The sequence below is a fragment of the Bos indicus x Bos taurus genome, chromosome 21 (assembly GCF_003369695.1).
Source record: "Bos indicus x Bos taurus breed Angus x Brahman F1 hybrid chromosome 21, Bos_hybrid_MaternalHap_v2.0, whole genome shotgun sequence".
Lineage (NCBI taxonomy): Eukaryota > Metazoa > Chordata > Mammalia > Artiodactyla > Bovidae > Bos > Bos indicus x Bos taurus.
In genome coordinates this window covers 2,004,392-2,024,638 of record NC_040096.1, presented here as the reverse complement: position 1 = coordinate 2,024,638, position 20,247 = coordinate 2,004,392, and the positions used below count along the sequence as shown (strand labels likewise).

At 36.6% G+C, this 20,247-nt stretch overlaps 1 long non-coding RNA gene across 4 annotated transcripts in view; it reads right to left on the bottom strand.

Annotated features, from left to right (window-relative positions):
• The window catches only part of LOC113880052, a 96,597-nt gene that overhangs the window by 64,652 nt on the left and 11,698 nt on the right, over positions 1 to 20,247 (bottom strand). For all 4 annotated transcript variants that reach the window (XR_003507575.1, XR_003507573.1, XR_003507574.1 and 1 more), the window contains exon 4: positions 11,404 to 18,588. This is a non-coding gene — a long non-coding RNA (uncharacterized LOC113880052). The remainder of the gene's footprint in view (positions 1 to 11,403; positions 18,589 to 20,247) is intronic.

Here is a 20,247-nt window from a genome sequence, read left to right as displayed (position 1 = left end):
CCTGCTTTGCTAGCCTGAACTTTTGCTTCAACTACTTTCTATACTAACTACTCCCAAACGTTTTTTATTTCAATGAAGCCCAGAAAACTATGGAATATATCTTTAACATACTGGGGGGGGGGGAGTAAAATCATAATTCTATATTAAGTAACTATATTCCTCAATAAAAAGGACTAAAAAGGAGACAGTGTCAGATAAAAGAAAACTAAGAAAAATTATCACTAGTACTGGTACTAAATAAAGTTCTTTGGGAAGATAAATAATGATAACTGAAGTAGACATGGATCTTCAGAACAGAATGAAAAGGATTAAAACTGGTTAATATATAGGTAATTATGAAATATTTTCCCTTTTAAATTCTTAAAAATAAATGTATCTATTTAAAACAATTATTCCATTGCCTATATCACTTGTAGTATATATGGCAACCCTAGCATACAAGGGGTAAAGACTAGGTAAATAGATATGTATATTTCCAAGATTCTTCTTTTTATGGGAAATGATTTAATAGTCTTAAAAGGTTAAAACAAATATATATAGTATTCCCTAGAAAACCACTAAAAAAAAAAGTATAGCTAAAAAGGAATTCTGAAAAAAAATTAAAAGGAAGGCAGAGATGAGAAAGAAGAATAGAAAGCAGAAGATAGACACTGACAGGGAGTACACACTTAACAAAGAAACAATAAAAGAGGTGGACTTTTTTCCACTTTTTCAATAAATATATTAAATGAACATTGAATAAACACTCCATCAATGGTTAAAACATACTAAACAACTATACACCATCTAATGACAATATTTTATACATAAAGTTATAGGTTGAAAGATAAAAAGATAACACCATCCTAACAGAAAGCAAAAGAGAGCTATAGCAGTTATATTAATTTTCAATAATGTACCAAAGATAGGGACATTTCAAAATATAAGAGGGTCAATTTATAAAGAAGACATAATCACAGAAGTTTGTATGACTAATAAAGTTATAATTTACCTGAAATGAAACTGACAGAAATAAAGGGGACTAACAGACAAATCTAATCACAATTGATGACTTTAAACTCTACCTTTTCAGTAATTTACAGAATAAAGCACAATATCAATCATAGATATGAACAATACTATCAACCACTTAAACCCAATGGATATTTATAAAACACTACAGTCAACAACTTCAGAATAAATGCACTTTTTAAAAGTGTCTGTGGCATATTCACCAAGATAAACCATGTATCAGGCCAAAGATATTTAAAATAACTCAACTGATATAGAATATATTCATTGATCATAATGAAAATCAGAAATCCATACAATAAAATATCTTTGAAGAATAAAAGGAGTCATCACTGCAGATGGTGATGGCAGCCATGAAATTAAAAGATGCCTGCTCCTTGGAAGAAAAGCTATGACCAACCTAGACAGCATATTAAAAAGCAGAGACGTTACTTTGCCAACAAAGGTCCGTTAGTCAAAGCTATGGTTTTTCCAGTAGTCACGTATACATGTGAGAAGTGGACTATAATGAAAGCGGAGAACCAAAGAACTGATGCTTTTCAACTGCGGTGTTGGAGAAGACTCTTGAGAATCCCTTGGACTGCAAGGAGATCAAACCAGTCCATCCTAAAGGAAATCAGTCCTGAATGTTCATTGGAAGGACTAATGCCAAAGCTGAAACTCCTATACTTTGGCCACTTGATGCAAAGGACTGATTCATTGGAAAAGAACCTGATGCAGGAAAGATTGAAGGCAGGAGAAGGCAATAACGAGGATGAGATGGTTGGATGACATCACTGATTCAATGGACATGAGTTTGAGCAAGCTCTGGGAATTGGTGATGGACAGGGAAGACTGGTATGCTGCAGTCCACGGGGTTTCAAAGAGTTGAACATGACTGAGTGACTAAACTGCTTATCCAAGGCGAAATTATTAAGATTAAATTATTAAGTACTTCACATTTCAAAAACAATATTAAAGCAAAGGTAAAAATTTTGACTGAAAAGATCCAAAACTTTAGAAATTCAGAAATAACAAGATGGTGACAAAGGAGGTGCCAGAGCTCCCCTCCTCATACAGACACACAAAATGTACAGCTATACACAGAACAATTTATTCTGAAAGAGACTCAAAAACTTTCAGAAAGTAGGACAAATGAGAAAATACATCAAAACAGGTAGGGAAGTCTTTCCTTCCACATTCTTGGCATCAACCCCACCCTCAGCATAGTGCCTTACCATCAGGAAAGACGTCCCAACTTCTAGCTTCTCCCTGAAAACCAAAGGGCTGATCTACCAACAGTGGTGTTGGAGAAGGCTATTTAGAGTCCCTCGGACTGCAAGGAGATCCAACCAGTCCATCCGAAAGGAAATTAGTCTTGTGAGTTAAGACTCACAGGAGGGACGGATTCACAAAATCCCTTGCTCTAAAAACCATTGGAGCTTGTGTAAATGAGACAAAACAGTATAGCAAACAAAGAAACAGTTCTTAACAAGTATGCAAGCACTCACCAAGACTATCATCCCAGCTATCAGCACAGGGGGAACAAACAAAATTGCACATTTCAGTTTTCCCCTCTAAGAGTATCTGCTTGCTTTAAAGAGTGTGCTGCCATTTCCTTCTCCAGGGGATCTTGCCTGGAAAATCCCATGGACAAAAGAGCCTGGTAGGCTGCAGTACATGGGGTCACAAAGAGTCAGGCATGACTGAGTGACTAACACTAACATTTACTTTAAAAGCTGCTGCCTGAAGGTTGGTCTTCTAACTTAGCAGGTACTAGGGGCTGGCTGTGATCCTCTCAGAGAATGTGGAAGTGGACACCACTCCTCCCCACTCCACAGGGCTCTAAGTTCCTAGTATCTCCCTGGAAGGACCTTTTACCTATGTCTATACCCAAGATTTTGTAGGTTCTACTCAAGAAATAGGTCTCAAGACAATCAGTCATATAGCTAAAGGGTGTTCCATTCACAAATTCCACAGACTGTAGAAAACAAAGGGGCAATTCCTAGCTGGCTTTCCCTTAGGCTCAGTGCAAAAGCAGTAAGCAAAGTCACTCATCTCCCAACCTTTCCCTGAAAGGGTTTTATCTGCACACTGTTAAAGATAGAAAGATACACTGCATTCTTGGATTAGAAGAATTAATGTCGTTAAAATGACCACAGTACTCAAGGCAATCTGCAGATATAATGCAATTCCTATCTAAATATCAATGGGATTTTTTTGGTAGAACTACAACAAATAATTTTAAAATTTATATTAAGAAAAAAAACAACAACAAACAAACCCAAATAGTCAACAACATGGTGGTGGTGTAGTTGCTCAGTCGTGTCTGACTCTTTGTGATCCCATGGACTGCAGCCCTTCAGGCTCCTCTGCCCATGAGGTTCTCCAGGCAAGAATATTGGAGTGGGGCACAGAAACAACATAGAGAGCCAAGAAAAATGAGGAGATACAGGAAAACATCTGAAATAAAAGAACAACAGAAACTAGAAAGAGATCTTACTAACAATGAAGGTAAGTGATTTTCCTGAGAGAGAGTTCAAAGTAACGATCATAAAGATGCTTACCAAAAACAAGAGAGAAATGTATGAACAAAATAAGAATTTTAACTAACACACAGGAAAATTTTTACAGGTACTACACAGAAATCACAGAGCCAAAGAATACAACCAAACTAAAAAATGCAATAGGAGAGTTCAACAGCAGACTGGATCAAGTGAAAGGAAGAATCAGGAAAACTTAAAAGACAGTGAAGTGGAATTCATCCACTCAGATAAGTCAAAAGAAAGAATTAAAAAGTGAAAATAGCATTAAGGACTTACGGGATACTAGCAAACTATATGCGTTACAGATGTCTCAGGTGACACTAGTGGTAAAGAACCTGCCCACTGCAGGCTCAATCCTTGGGTCAGGAAGATCCCCTGGAGAAGGAAATGGCAACCTACTCCAGTATTCTTGCCCGGAGAATCCCATGGAAAAAGGAACCTGAGGGTCTATGGTTCACAGGATCACAAAGAGTCAGACATGACTGAAGTGACTTGGCATGCACAGAGGTCCCAGAAGAATATCGAGAGAAAGGAGAACAAGTGCTATTCAAAGAAATAATGGCTGAAAACTTCCCTAATCTAGGGAAAAAAGTCACATCCAGATTCAGGAATCCCAGAAAATAACTTCCACCCCCAAAAAGGAAGAAAAAATGAGAATTCAAAGAGATCACACCAAGACACATAATGAAATTGTCAAATGCTAAAGATTAGGTGAGAATCTCAAAAGCTGCATGAGAAAATAAGTTATGTACAAGAGAAACCCCTTATCACTATCAAGAAACATTTCTGCAAAAAACTTGAAAGGCAGAAGGGTAGGGGGTGATACATTCCAATTGAGCAAAGGAAAAAACCACCAATAATACTCTATTCAGCAAATTACTTCCTCAGAATTAAATGGGAAATAAAGAGTTTTCCAGGCAAACAAAAGCTAAATGAGTTCATCGCTACTAAATCAATCTTATATGAAATGTTAATGGGTGTTCTTCAAGCTGTAATGGAAGAATGTTAATTAGAAGGAAGACATACAAAAGTTTATAAAGCTCACCAGTAAAGATAAACATTCAGTTAAAATCAGATTACTCTTTTGTTGCAATGGTAATGGGTAAATCACTTTTAACTCTAGAATAAAGGTTAAAGAACAGAACTTTAAAGTAACTATAATAAAATAATTTGTTATTGGATTCACAATGTAAAAAGATGCAAACTGTGACATCAAAAACGTAACATGAAGGGGTAGGCATTTGAAGATATTATCAACTTACACTATTGTACATAAAAGATATTTTATATAAACTTCATGGTTACAACAAAAGACTATACTAAATACACAAAAAGATAGAGAGAAAGGAATCAAAGAATACTGTACTACAAAAAATTATCAAATCACAAAGAAACAGACCAAGACAGTGGGAAAGGAACAAAGGAACTACAAAACAGCCAGAAAACAATTAACAAAAATGGCAATAATAAGTCCAAACTTATGAACAATTATTTTCAATGTAAATAGATAAATTTTCCAATCAAAAGCTAGGGGAGGGGACATTCCTGGCAGTCCACGGTTAAGACTCTAAGCTTCCAATGTACGGGACACAGGCTCAATCCCTGGTTGGGGAACTAAGATCCCACATGCCTCGAGACGTGGCCAAAAAAAAAAAAAGACCTAGGTGTTATTGGGGTCTGTCCCTCAAGTGTCTGCCATGAAAAACTGGCTAGATGGATTTAAAAAAATACCCAACTACATACTGACTACAGGAGACTCACCTAAGCTTTAAAGAACTTCCATAAAATGAAAACAAAGGGATATAAAAATATATTTTATGCAAAAAAAAAAAAAACTAACAAAGAATAGCTGTACTCATATCATACAGAAGAGACTTTAAGCCAAAAGCTGTAAGAAGAGAAAAATAAGGTCACTACATACAAGGTCAATGCATCAAGAGGATATAACAATTGCAAATATTTCAACCCCAACATAGGAACACCTAAATGTATGAGTACATGCTCAGTCACTCAGTTGTGTCCAACTCTTTGCAAACGCATGAACTATACCCATCAGACTCCTCTGTCCATGGATTTTCCAGGCAAAAATACTGGAGTGGGTTGCCATTTCCTCCTCAAGGGGATCGAGCTTGCATCTCCAGTGTCTCTTGCACTACAGGTGGGTTTTTTTTTTTTTTTTTTTAACCACTAGCACCACCTGGAAAGCATGTAAATACATAAAGCTAATACTAACAAATCTGAAAGGAAAATTACACAGCAATACAATAATAGCAATGAACTTCAATATCCCACTCTCAACAATGGATAGATCATCCAGATGGAAATAATCACTAAAAAAGAACATTAGACTTATACTAGACCTTACATATTAGGCCTTACACAAGATTGGAAAAGCAAGTTTCATTCCAATTTCAAAGAAAGGTAATACCAAAGAATGTTTAAACTACTGCACAATTTTGCTCATTTACATGCTAGCAAGGTCATGCTCAAAAATCCTTCAAGCTAGGTTTCAACAGTATGTGAACCAAGAAACTCCAGGTGTACATGCTGAATGTAGAAAAGGCAGAGGAACCAGAGATCCAATTGCCAACATCCACTGGATAATAGACAAAGCAAGCGGAGTCTAAAAACATATCTATTTATGCTTCATTAACTATGCTGAAACCTTTGACTACCTGGATCACAACAAACAGGAATACCAGATCATCTTACCTATATGCAGGTCAAGAAGCAACACTTAGAATCAAATATGGAACAATGAGACTGGTTCAAAATTGGGAAAGGGGTATGTCAAGGCTGTACACTGTCACCCTGCTTATTTAACTTATATGCAGAGAATTTCGTGCAAAATGCCAGGCTGGATGAACCACAAGCTGGAAATCAAGATGATGGGGAGCAATATCAACAATCTCAGATGGGCAGATGATACCACTCTAATGGTAGAAAGTGAAGAGGAACTAAAGAGCCTCTTGATGAAGGTGAAAGAGGAGAGTGAAAAGTTGGCTTAAAATTCAACATTCAAAATGCTAAGATAATGGCATCTGGTCCCATCACTTCATGCCAAATAGATGGGGGGAAAAGTGGAAACAGTGACAGACTTATTTTCTTGGGCTCCAAAATCACTGCAGATGGTAACTGCAGCCATGCAAGAAAAGATATAACAAACCTAGACAGCATATTAAAAAGCAGAGACATCTCTTTGCTGACAAAGGTTTGCATAGTCAAAGCTATAGTTTTTCCAGAATTCATGTATGGATATGAGAGTTGGACCGTAAGAAGGCTTGAACACTAAGAAATTGATGTTTCTGAATTATGGTGCTGGAGATGACTCTTAAGAGATCCTTGGACTGCAAGGAGATCAAATCAGTCAATTCTAAGGGAAATCAACCCTGAATATTCCTTGGAAGGACTGATGCTGAAGCTCCAATACTTTGGCTACCTGATGTGAAGAGCCAACCATCGGAAAAGACCCTGATGCTGGGAAAGACTGAAAGCAAGAGGAGAAGGGGGTGACAGAGGATGAGGTGGTTGGATGACATCAGTGACTCAATGGACATTAATTTGAGCAAACTCTGGGAGATAGTGAAGGACAGGGAACCCTGGTGTGCTGCAGTTCATTGGGTCGCAAAGAGTCAGACAGGAGTTAAAAACTGAACAACACATTAGATCAGATGAACTTTCGTAGATATTTATAGAACATTAGAACATTCCTTTTAACAGTACTAGAATAAACATCACAATAAACTGTGGAAAATTCTGAAAAAGATGGGAATACCAGACCACCTGATCTGCCTCTTGAGAAATCTGTATGCAGGTCAGGAAGCAACAGTTAGAACTGGACATGGAACAACAGACTGGTTCCAAATAAGAAAAGGAGTACAGCAAGGTTGTACATTGTCACCCTGCTTATTTAACTTCTATGCAGAGTACATCATGAGAAATGCTGGACTGGAAGAAACACAAGCTGGAATCAAGATTGCTGGGAGAAATATCAATAACCTCAGATATGCAGATGACACCACCCTTATGGCAGAAAGTGAAGAGGAACTAAAAAGCCTCTTGATTAAAGTGAAAAGAGGAGAGTGAAAAAGTTGGCTTAAAGCTCAGCATTCAGAAAACGAAGATCATGGCATCAGGTACCATCACTTCATGGGAAATAGATGGGGAAACAGTGGAAACAGTGTCAGACTTTACTTTTGGGGCTCCAAAATCACTGCAGATGGTGACTGCAGCCATGGAATTAAAAGACGCTTACTCCTTGGAAGGAAAGTTATGACCAACGTAGATAGCATATTCAAAAGCAGAGACATTACTTTGCCAACAAAGGTTCATCTAGTCAAGGCTATGGTTTTTCCTGTGGTCATGTATGGATGTGAGAGTTGGACTGTGAAGAAGGCTGAGCGCCGAAGAATTGATGCTTTTGAAGTGTGGTGTTGGAGATGACTCTTGAGAGTCCCTTGGACTGCAAGGAGATCCAACCAGTCTATTCTGAAGGAGATCAGCCCTGGGATTTCTTTGGAGGGAATGATGCTAAAGCTGAAACTCCAGTAGTTTGGCCACCTGAGCTGACTCATTGGAAAAGACTCTGATGCTGGGAGGGATTGGGGGCAGGAGGAGAAGAGGACGACAGAGGATGAGATGGCTGGATGGCATCACTGACTCGATGGACGTGAGTCTGAGTGAACTCCGGGAGTTGGTGATGGACAGGGAGGCCTGGCGTGCTGCGATTCATGGGGTCGCAAAGAGTCGGACACGACTGAGCCACTGAACTGAACTGAACTGAACTGAGAATAAACATTCTTCTCAAGAATCCATAGAAAATTATCTAGGATAAATCATAAGCAAGGTCACAAAATAAGTATTAATAATTAAAAATTGAATCATTTCATGCATCTTTTCTGATCACAATGATATGAAACTACAAAACTGAAATTGAAAAATTCTTAAAATATATATTAAGTCATGTGCTGCTGAACAACTGTGAACAATTCAAAAGAGACATCAAAAAAATCATGACACAAACAAAATGGAAACATAATATACCAAAGCTTATGGAATGTAGCAAAAATAGTTATAAGAAGGACACTTATTGTGATAAACACCTACATCAAGGGAAAAAAAAGATCTCAAACAAACACTACACCTCAAGGTACAAAGGGAATGTACTTCAATATAATAAAGGCCATAAAAGACAAGTCCACAGCAAACATCATTCCTAACAGTGAAATGCTAAAAGCTTTTCTTCTATCAGGAGTAACACATGGATGCCCACTGTTGAATTTTATTCATCGTGAGCCCAGAATACACACCATGTAAAGGACAGTCATGTCAGTAAATTGGGACTACTGGACAGTCACAGGTAATATACAAATATCAACTCTAGATGGATTAAAGACCTGAATATAAGATCTGAAATCATAATTCTCCTAGAAGAAAACATAGAAGGTAGATTCCTTGGCAGTAATATTTATTTGATACCAAAAGCAAATACAACAAAAGCAAAACTAAACAAAACAAGTGAGACTACATCCAACTACAAGTTTCTGCTCAACAACGAAAAAAATCAACAAAGTGAAAGGCAATCTATAAAATAATACAAAATATTTGCAAACCACATATCCAATAAGGGGCTGATATTCCAAATATACATGGAAGTCATAGAACTGAAGAGCAAAAATATAATAACAATTTTAAAATGAAGGATGTAAGTAGATATTTCTTCCAAAGACATAATAAAAATAGCCAATGAGTATATAAAAAGGTGTTCCACATCTTTAATCATGAGGAAAATGCACAATCAAAAGCACAATCATCCCACACCTATTAGGAGTTACGTCTATTATCAAAAAGACAAGAAATAACAAAAAGTGGGCAAGGATACAGAGAAAAGGGAATCCTTATATTGATACTACTTACTGGTAGGCATGTAAACTGGTATAACCAGCATGAAAAATAATATGGAGGTTCCTCAAGAAATTAAAAATGTAACTGTCATATCACCTAATAATGCCACTTTTGGGTATATAGCCAAAGGAAAAAAAATTCACATAAAATTTCACAAAATATAATCTCAAAGAGTTATCTATACTATGTTTATAGCATCATTATTCACAATAGCCAAGGTATGCAAACAACCTAAGTTGTTCAATGACTTGAACGGATAAAGAAAATACAGGTATGTATGTATATATATGTGTGTATATATACACACATATTTGATGCAATATTACTGACCCTTAAGAAAGAAGAAATTCTTGTCATATGTTACAATGTGTATGAATCTGGAGGACTAAGTGATATAAGTGATATAAGCCAGACAGAAAGCCAAATCACTCATGGTTTCATTTATATATGAAATCTGAAAAAGAATAAAGTCAAACTCATAGAAACAGAATACAGTGGTTGTTGGGGACTTAGGGGTGGGAGAAATAGTGAACATTGGTAAAATGTACAAACTTCCAATTGGAACAATAAAGTCTGAGAAGTTAATGTATAACATGGTGATTATAGCAGGCAATGCCCTATTCATTGTACAATTAAAATTCATGAAGACAGTAAAATTTAAATGCTCTCTCACACACAAATATAAAAAAAAGTATGTTAGGTAATGGTGTTCTGATTAACTCAATGGGGGAATACTTTTATGTTGTATACATATATCAAATCATATTAAATATCACTTACCATTTCAATTGTCAATTACAACTCCATAAAGTTGGGAAAAACTTCAGGAATATAGATTTCTTAAACAATATCAAACAAAAGTAGTAGCAACTAGCACAACTAAGCCCTTATGATTCTACAGGCAACAGAGAGCATTTCCTGGTCCACTGACATCATTTCCCTAAATATCAATAAACCTGAAGACAGACTTATACTCCTATCAGTCCTAGTGCTGCTCCTCTGTCCTTTCTTGCTGCTGCTGCTAAGTCACTTCAGTCGTGTCTGACTCTGTGCGACCCCAGAGACAGCAGCCCATCAGGCTCCCCCGTCCCTGGGATTCTCCAGGCAAGAACACTGGAGTGGGTTGCCATTTCCTTCTCCAATGCATGAAAGTGAAAAGTCAAAGTGAAATCACTTAGTCATGTCAGACCCTCAGCGACCCCATGGACTGCAGCCCACCAGGCTCCTCCGTCCATGGGAGTTTCCAGGCAAGAGTACTGGAGTTGGTTGCCACTGCCTTCTCCCTGTCCTTTCCTATTCAAATTCAAAAGGGTTAACAAAGTGGAAGTCACGGTTAACTGAAATTTATGGAACATTCACATGGAACCAACATAAGAGGGAGGATCCAGAGAGTGATCCTTTTCTAATTTCCCCAATTTGGCTATTTTTAGGGGTTTTGCTATTACTTATTTTAAAATAGACTGAAAGAGTTACTATCTGTATGCCTACATCTCAAAAAAAATCATTAAATTCTATGTTCTTTCAACACTGTCAAACACAAGAGACTGCCAAATAACTCAAATAGCATCACGTCTATCTAAAATAACACTATCACTTCTTTACTGTTATAGTCTCTCATTTTTGTGACCCCCTTCACTCATTCCTTCATAAATGTGTTTATGTCACAAACCAATTAAACTCTTATTTTCCAACATTACAGGAGAAGACAAAGTGATAGAAAAAAATCCCTGTCAAGTAGGAGCTCATTGTATACATTTCAGGAAAAAGAGACAGCATAAGACATAAAATAAATCTGAATTGGTATGTGTATTCATAAGGATACAATTACAAATTTAAGAGTAAATTGGCAAGCTAAAGCAAATAGGACTCAATACATGCAGCTATTTACATTAAGGCACACTGAACAATCCTGAGATACTTCAGATCTGAGTGCCATTCAACAGCATTCTCATGCCCAACTTACCATTTTATCATGATCCATTCTGATACTCTCTCCAAACAGCACTTTATCCACTAAGAGAAGGGGATATGGGTAGGAATTATGAATTCACATTATAAATGTCAGTAACTATGCATCAACTAGACAATTTAATTACTATTGCTATTCCAAAGTAAATCAACAGCAATACTTTTTCTGAAGGTAATAAGGTCAGAAGAATTCTTAAACCTACTCAGAACAGCTGATTAAGTCAAAAGGAAAGTAAGAGGAGGAGGGAAATCTCCTGTTTTGGTGTCCTTTTAGAGACCAACAGTCTCTGACAACTTGGTCAGATCGCTGCTGACAGGGCATTTTCCCCATCTTCACAATCACCATAAAGGTGAATTTTCTTATTCTTTTGGACTCTGTGAACCTAACAGCAATGTGGCAAAAAGCTCACATACAATTCCCATTTTCTTTTCTTTATTATCTTTCTCAGTCTCTTATTGAAGACAAAGATTTTTCTTCCCTGCCCATCAATAGTCTGTATACATTTGTTCAGCACTCCTCAAATTTCAACACTAAACAAATGAACTGGGTCACAGAGATGAATATAACTATCATACTTGGAGAAAACACCCATAACACTTCAGGCATACAGATACAAAAGGGAAGGACTTTTTAAAGTTAGGAAGTTCAAAGACATAAATATAAAAAAAGTTCTCACTGAAATCAGCCACATAGACCGTACTGTGTTGTTCCTTCTCATGACTGAAAACCATCAATAACAGACTACATGCCACAATTTAATGTCTTAGTATTGATCTGTTCACAGTCCCTTTTCAAGATCAGCTTCTCACTTTCAAGGAAACTTTAAAACTAGAAAAGTTTATGTTACAGAGAAAATGAATACTTTTAGGGATATCATATACTGCTTAAAAGAAGCAATATTACAACATATGTTGATCCTATCCAGAGGAAAAAGTCTACTATCTATACAGCTTCTTATTTGTAAGATTTGGATTGTTTTTGTTTGAGAGAACATGGTAGGAAAAAAACAGGATACCTCTTGCTACATGCTACAGAAGCAGAAAGGAAAAAAACAAAAGGCTGCATCATACTACTCCATAACAATGAATGGAGATTTATAACTCAACCTGCAATTTTCAACATAAAGTCTAATTCAGCAAATCCTTGATTCCCTAATATTAAATCTGTACTTGTGCATTCCAACTCAGCATAAGATACAATATCTATGATTTCTCATCCATCACTACCAAACTCCCAAAAACATTCTCAAAGAGCTGCCTCATGTGGGGGTCTCTATAAACTCTTACTTTCCTTGCCCTTTAAGTGACTGGCTAAATCATCAAACTTTCATTCATCCAAGCACTAAAGTATTTTAAATACCACAGTTACAATTATACACCTGTTATATGGTAGACTCTATGAGATAATAAATGGAAAGCAAAATATTAATAGGAAAACATCCCTGTCAAAAGGAGCTCATTATTTCTAGTCTATTTAAGCAGACACAACAATAAAACAAAATCTAGTAACTGAAATGTTAAGAGACCTAATAAAGCATGCTTTATATTAAATGGTAGCAATTTAGATAGTTTGGGCCAAAAAATTTCAGACTCATTTCCAAACCACTAGTTAGTAATACAATAAATTTCTGGAAATATTCCAGATTCAATTGGGAAAGATCATCATCCATAGTCCTGTCTGCTCCTCGACATTAATGACGTTACTAATACTTACTATCCTCTAGAACAGGAGTACCCAACCTCTGGACTAGTACTTCCTGTCAGATTGGAATCAACATTAGATTAGAAATAAAGTGTACAATAAATGTAAAGCACTTGAAATCATCCTGAAACCGTCCCTCCAACCCTGGTCCATGGAAAAACTGTCGGCCATGAATAGGTCCCTGGTGCCAAAAATGGCTGGGGACTGCTGCTCTAGAACTATCATCTAAAATGTGGATTCAGGACACCTTAACCTTGGCCTTGTAGCCTTTCCCTTCAAAATTTTACCTTCTCTACATCCCATCTGACTTTGCTTCCTTGATTCCTAGCACCATCTTTTATTCACTTGGCCCCTCACCCATTATTCCTTTTTCCAACAGTCTTTTCTCAGTATCTCACAAAAGTCAAAATCTCTGAAACTACTGCACAGCCTTGCCTTGATGAGACATTCTTCCATGGCTAAAGGATACAGGAACAGATAGACACAAGCGGAACTGCAAGCATACAGTTGCATGAAGGTTATTACGGTAATACTGATGGCTTGTAATGAAGACAATCAGTTCTACATGTATATAATGTGGAATTCTGAAGGGATCTCAGCCTGTACAACTGACATACATCCTTACTTTATCATGATTCAAGCAACCAATTCACAAGATATCACCATGTGTCTGTACCAGACTGACACTGGAATTACAGGGCAAATTGTTGACTCAGGGGGATCCTTTGAATTGGCCTTGACAATATTAAAAGTACTATTTACCTTTCCCTTTCCATATAGCACTTTTAGTAAAAATCAGTGATCTTCTCATTTCCAAACTTAACTGTGCCTTACAGTGCCATGCAAAGCTAACTGCTATCCCCAGTATTCCTTTTACAAATTCAATCTTTGTTTCTCTTCATGGACAATACAATCTTTTGGTCTTCAATGACCCTAGCCACTGCTGACAATCTCCTTTATTGGATGGCCCTGATTAACTCAATATCTAAATGCTAGCACATACAAGGCACAGTCTTCAGGTGAATACATTCCTATTCTTACATATACTTCATGCCTAGATCTCCTCCTTCCCTGTGGCCATAAGTAACAATCTTGTATTGATTAATCCAAAGTAACATCTCAATCCCCAATTCCCCCCTAAGCCCCAGAGTACTATTTCTACCATAAAAACCAGTACCTTAATCTGTGGGATTAATAAAAGGCTGGCAAAATATATCTCTTTCTTATCATGCATTCTAAGAAACCCAATATTCTCTAGAATAGTAAATGGTATTCACTCAGGTGCTAAGGCCCTGATCTTATTTCTCCTATTTGAATTCTCTTCTGATCCCACCCAGAATCATTCAATATTTTATCAACACTTTCAAAACACATCCTAAATCTCAGTAATTCTCAACACTTCCATGTCAACAAGCCTAGCACACCACCTTTCACGTGATTATTAAAATAACCATGTAATTTGCTTTCTTATTTCCATTTTTTTCACCACAGTGATCTTCATGCTATCTACCTTGCTTGAATACATAAAAATACAGAAAACTTAAGTACTGTAGAAGTCAGAATTTAAAACGTCTGAAAGACAAAAGCAGTTGGTATTAACTATTAATAAAATACAGCTACTGAACCATGCAATGACTCTTGCCTCAAGGACTATGTGAGAACATTCTATCTTGAAAAATGCTAAATGAGGCATTATGGGAAGAAATTTTTAGAGTCTATAATTCTTGAAAATAAATATTGACTTAATTATGGAAAAATTTTAAATAAAGACAACAGGATTTGTTTTATAATCCTCTATGATGAATTCCCAAGGATATCTTAAATGGCCAAATAAATGTGGAGGCAGTATCTTCAACCAATTATATAGTTTGCCTTGAAATTAACTTAGTGTCCTATGTTTGTTAAACCAAATACCCCAAGAATCACAGTCATGGAATTCTGCATAAATGATTTATCAGAGAGTAGTAAAAGTCAAGAAATATGGAGACTTGAGAGGCTACAATCTTCTTGAACTTTTCCTAGACTAACTCATTCTGCTCCGTATGGGAGGAAGAGGCTCCACTGTGACTGGAGACTCCAAGTAATTACTGGGCCTCTTTTTAATGAGGAGTCCCTGTGTGCTATGGTCACCCATGTGTTTATTCTTCTTTGTATCTTCATTCCATGTTTTCAAGCAGCTACCCTGAAAGGTACCTTTCCTCATGAAAAAGATCCAGCCATGTTGCATCCCTGCCCTCTTCTCCAAGATAAGGACATTACATTTACTTTTAAATCAGAGACTGAATTCTCTTTGGGACTACTCTTCGTGTATTAAAAAGTGTTTGGTATCACAGCTAACATCCCTGAGAATAATTAAATAGTAAAATGCTTTCCTGTTATCATTTCCTATTTAATTTTTTAAAACTTCCTTCATTCTATGAAATTTTAAGGTTTTGCTAGATTGAGACTGAATCTATGAATTTGGTAAAAAAAAAAAAAATGGAAGAGGATGTGTTTTAGTCAGGCAGATTTCAAATTTTCCAAGATATTCTTGTTATAGGTTTGAAAGCCCCATATTTATATTAAAGTAATAACAAAATGTCCTTAGTCCCTGGACTGTCTTCAATTGTTTCTCCTTGTTTAGATGACAATTTTCTTTAATGGTAATTCATTTGCCTGTTTATTTTGCACATTCTTTTAGCTCACACTTCATTTGTTTACAATCAGTAATTTGGCTTCACTTCCATATTCCCCTTAAAACATAAGGACATTTACTGAGCCTCTGCTACAAGACTGTCATCAGAGACTAAGTACAAAGTTAGAAATAGAGAGCAGGGAATACTCATGTGACCATTTTAACCAATGCCTTACGTAATGATACCTCTGTAAATATACTGCATTGGTTTACAATTTATAAATCAGTGTAACATTTCCATTACTGACTTGTGCCTCAGGACCAAGAGTCAGATTTTGAAACTCATCATATTCAGGATGATTAAGAACATTTCATCAAATTCCACCAGGCCATTTTTCAAAACTCAGAATATCTTTATTCTGGCATAAAACTTGGAATTATGACTGGTAGATTGCTTATACTTCCTTGGTTACTTACAGAGAACACAGAATTTAGCAACATACAGATTTTAGCCAACATAATCACTGTAGTCATCTATACACAGTACCACAGAGGACTGGAGTTCACTTGCCATCAGGCTCAGACACCAGATTAGGTTATGGAAGCCTAACAAAGCAAACAAAAGTAGGGAGGAACAATGGGAATGTACCATCTATATGGAATATTGATCTATAGCAAATCTGAACCTGGACTCCTTAGTCAGTTCAAGAAAACAGGTGAACATCTTGAATGTAACAGAGGATCCTTTCCTAGGTCCTCAAAGGTGGAGAAATTACAGAAAGAAACATTTTAGAACTGGTGAAATCTGAATATAGACTGTATCTTAGTGTAATATATTTGTACTACTGATCAATTTCATGATTCTGAGAAACATACCAAGGTTAATTTAAAAGGATGCCCTGGATATTACAAAGTGAATGCTGAAGTATTTGGGGTTATTTAGACATATCTGGAACTTACTCATAAGGGATTCTTAATATAAGAACAATAATTGGGCAGGTAGAAAGTTAAAGAAACAGGGAAGGAGAGATGGGGATGAAGGGAGGAAAAACTAGAAAAAGAACAAAACAATGTAGAAAAAAATCTGGGTGATGTGTATATGGAGGTTCTTTATAGATCTCTGCAATTCTAAATGTAAAATTATTTCAAAAATAAATTCAGAAAAAATAAACACTGGTATAAGATATACTTAGGAAGTTTGTAAACCCCCACAAAGCGCTACATTTAGAAGAGGTCAATGGTTTCTACCTCTGACAACTCTTGTGAATAGAATTGTCACTATTTTTTTTTTATTCATTGCCACTTAGTATTTACATTTAAGTTAAAAATACCATTTTCATCTATTAGACTGGCTAAAATGTTAAAGGACTGATAATATCCACCATGTACAATTTTTATGGAAATTAGCACTACCATTTCTCCATTTATGTTTGCTGTCCTAGAAAACATTTCAGAGCAAATTTACAGTATCTACTAAAACTAAAATATGCAGAATTGATGGTCCAACAATTCCACATCTAAAAATCTATCACAGAATTAGACCAATTTTTATATATAAAATTATATACATGACAGAATTATATGCAACAATAAAAACAAAGTTGACCTGCATTTCCAAATGAAGAAATGGAAAATTAATTATAATATGTACTTATACAGCCAATGGAAACTCTGCAGATAAACTCTATTGGTTTGGAAAATTTCTGCAAAATATTAAAGAAAAAATAAAGTTGTAAAACAACAAATACCGTAATGATGGCATACTTGTAAAATAAACTCAACATAAACTTAAATATAGACAAATTACTGACCTCTATACCACAAACAGTCAACTCTTATCACTCCTACAAAGTAGGAATGTAGGATGAAGGATAAATGACTACAGTCTAAGTTGTTTAATAACCCTTCATTCTTGGATGCCCAGTTTCAACACACTAGGTATTAGGCTTGTACAGTGAGAGAGGTTGGGCAATGCAGTTAGTAGTTCCCTGATAAGACAGTGCATCTGATATTCCAGAAGTAGATAAAACTTTCAGTAAACACAACTATCTATCTATATTAAGCCCACTTAGGTGAACATCAGAGTAACGTGGATTTAAAGGAAAACCTCGCGTGTTTTTTCTAGTCCAGTCGCAAAGAAGAAAATGCCAGTATAGCCAAGAAAATTATAGAACTATTTCTCTACAAGATTGCATTATCATGGCTCAAAATGTCAACACAAGGATCTGGCTCTCCTTATACAACCAGAGTTGTGATGGGATCAAGATCTTAAATTCAGGTATGGGAAAGATGACAACTATAATCAAGAATCAGATCCTGTTCTAGATGAGACCTAGTAGATTCAATAAAGAGGAAAACTGGAGAGGTCTATTGCAGATAATACAAATATTTTAACAAGATCTTGTTTGGGACCCCTCTAAAAACTGTGAGCTTCTGATTCAAATAAGGAACAAAGTATCTTATAAATGATACCAAAACTGGCACAGGGGAGGCACTGTAAAAGCCTGGCTATTACCTGGGACAAGACTACGGTGTCCATAGGGTTGCATTAATTACATTTATCAGACACAAATCTCACACTTGTAAAGTAAAACATGGATAAAAAAATGCAACAATGTAAATACAACAATAAAGAAAAACACAAGATATATTCAGAGCACAGAGAAGTACAAACAACATTTCAGGCAATTAATTCTCAAAAGCATGCCAATTCTATTCCTGAGTATACATATATAAAAGATGTGCCCTTTGGGATATAAAGATGCAATAATGTCCAAAAGGGGGAAATAATGACAACATTTGAGTGCTGTGGATGGAATCACTGCAGAAGATATCTACGATCCTCTTGTCCACATGTTCACCACCTGGGAGAGTACAGAGGAAGAGATGGCAAACGAAAATAAACATCAGGTTATCACGCAGCCAGGCCTCATGACAGATGGGTATCATCTTTATGCCAAGATTTAACTGGTACTCCATGGAAAACAACTTCCATCATCCTAACTACAAAAATCTATCTCCTAACTACAAACACCAGGTGTAAGTACAAAAATGATGAAACTGTAATTTTCTTTCCTCAGCTCATTTACTGAGACCCTGGTACCCATCTTGTATTCAAAATTATTTCCATGCCATTCAACCACACATGCATTCTTTGAAATACCATTTCCAATGTAACTTCTTACTGCTAATTTATAAACAGAGTTAAAAATAAAAAAACAACAGCACAACCAAAAGGTAATAATGTTTTCTATGAATTCCTTTTCATGGAAATCTCTCCAAAATCAAAACCCATTATCACAATATCCACATTCTCCCTGCTGGTGCAACTTCTGATGGTCATAACTGCAAGAAAACTCTTTGTATTTTAACTAGTGACTTCATTAAGTGTTTTTCATTAACAAGAGACAACTCAAAAATCTGAGGTTAAACTCAAATAATCACAAAGCTCACTCACCTAGAGCCAGACATCCTGGAATGTGAAGTCAAGTGGGCCTTAGAAAGCATCACTACTAACAAAGCTAGTGGAGGTGATGGAATACCAGTTGAGCTATTTCAACTCCTGAAAGATGATGCTGTGAAAGTGCTGCACTTAATATGCCAGCCAATTTGGAAAACTCAGCAGTGGCCACAGGACTGGAAAAGGTCAGTTTTCATTCCAATCCCAAAGAAAGGCAATGCCAAAGAATGCTCAAACTACTGCACAATTGCACTCACTTAACATGCTAGTAACGGAGAAGGCAATGGCACCCCACTCCAGTACTCTTGCCTGGAAAATCCCACGGACGGAGGAGCTTGGTAGGCTGCAGTCCATGGGGTCGCTAGGAGTCGGACACGACTGAGCAACTTCTTTCACTTTTCACTTTCATGCATTGGAGAAGGAAATGGCAACCCACTCCAGTGTTCTTGCCTGGAGAATCCCAGGGACAGGGGAGCCTGGTGGGCTGCCATCTATGGGGTTGCACAGAGTCGGACATGACTGAATCGACTTAGCAGCAACATGCTAGTAAAGTAATGCTTAAAGTTCTCCAAGCCAGGCTGCAGCAATACGTGAATCGTGAACTTCCTGATGTTAAGCTGCTTTAACCAGAGATCAAATTGCCAACATTCACTGGATTGTTGAAAAAGCAAGAGAGTTCCAGAAAAACATCTATTTCTGTTTTATTGACTATGCCAAAGCCTTTGACTGTGTGGATCATAATAAACTGTGGGAAATTCTGAAAGAGATGGGAATACCAGACCACCTGACCTGCCTCTTGAGAAATTTGTATGCAGGTCAGGAAGCAACAGTTAGAACTGGACATGGAACAACAGACTGGTTCCAAATAGGAAAAGGAGTATGTCAAGGTTGTATATTGTCACCCTGCTTATTTAACTTATATGCAGAGTACATCATGAGAAACGCTGGGCTGGAAGAAGCACAAGCTGGAATCAAGATTTCTGAGAGAAATATCAGTAACCTCAGATATGCAGATGAGATCACCCTTATGGCAGAAAGTGAAGAGGAACTAAAGAGCCTCTTG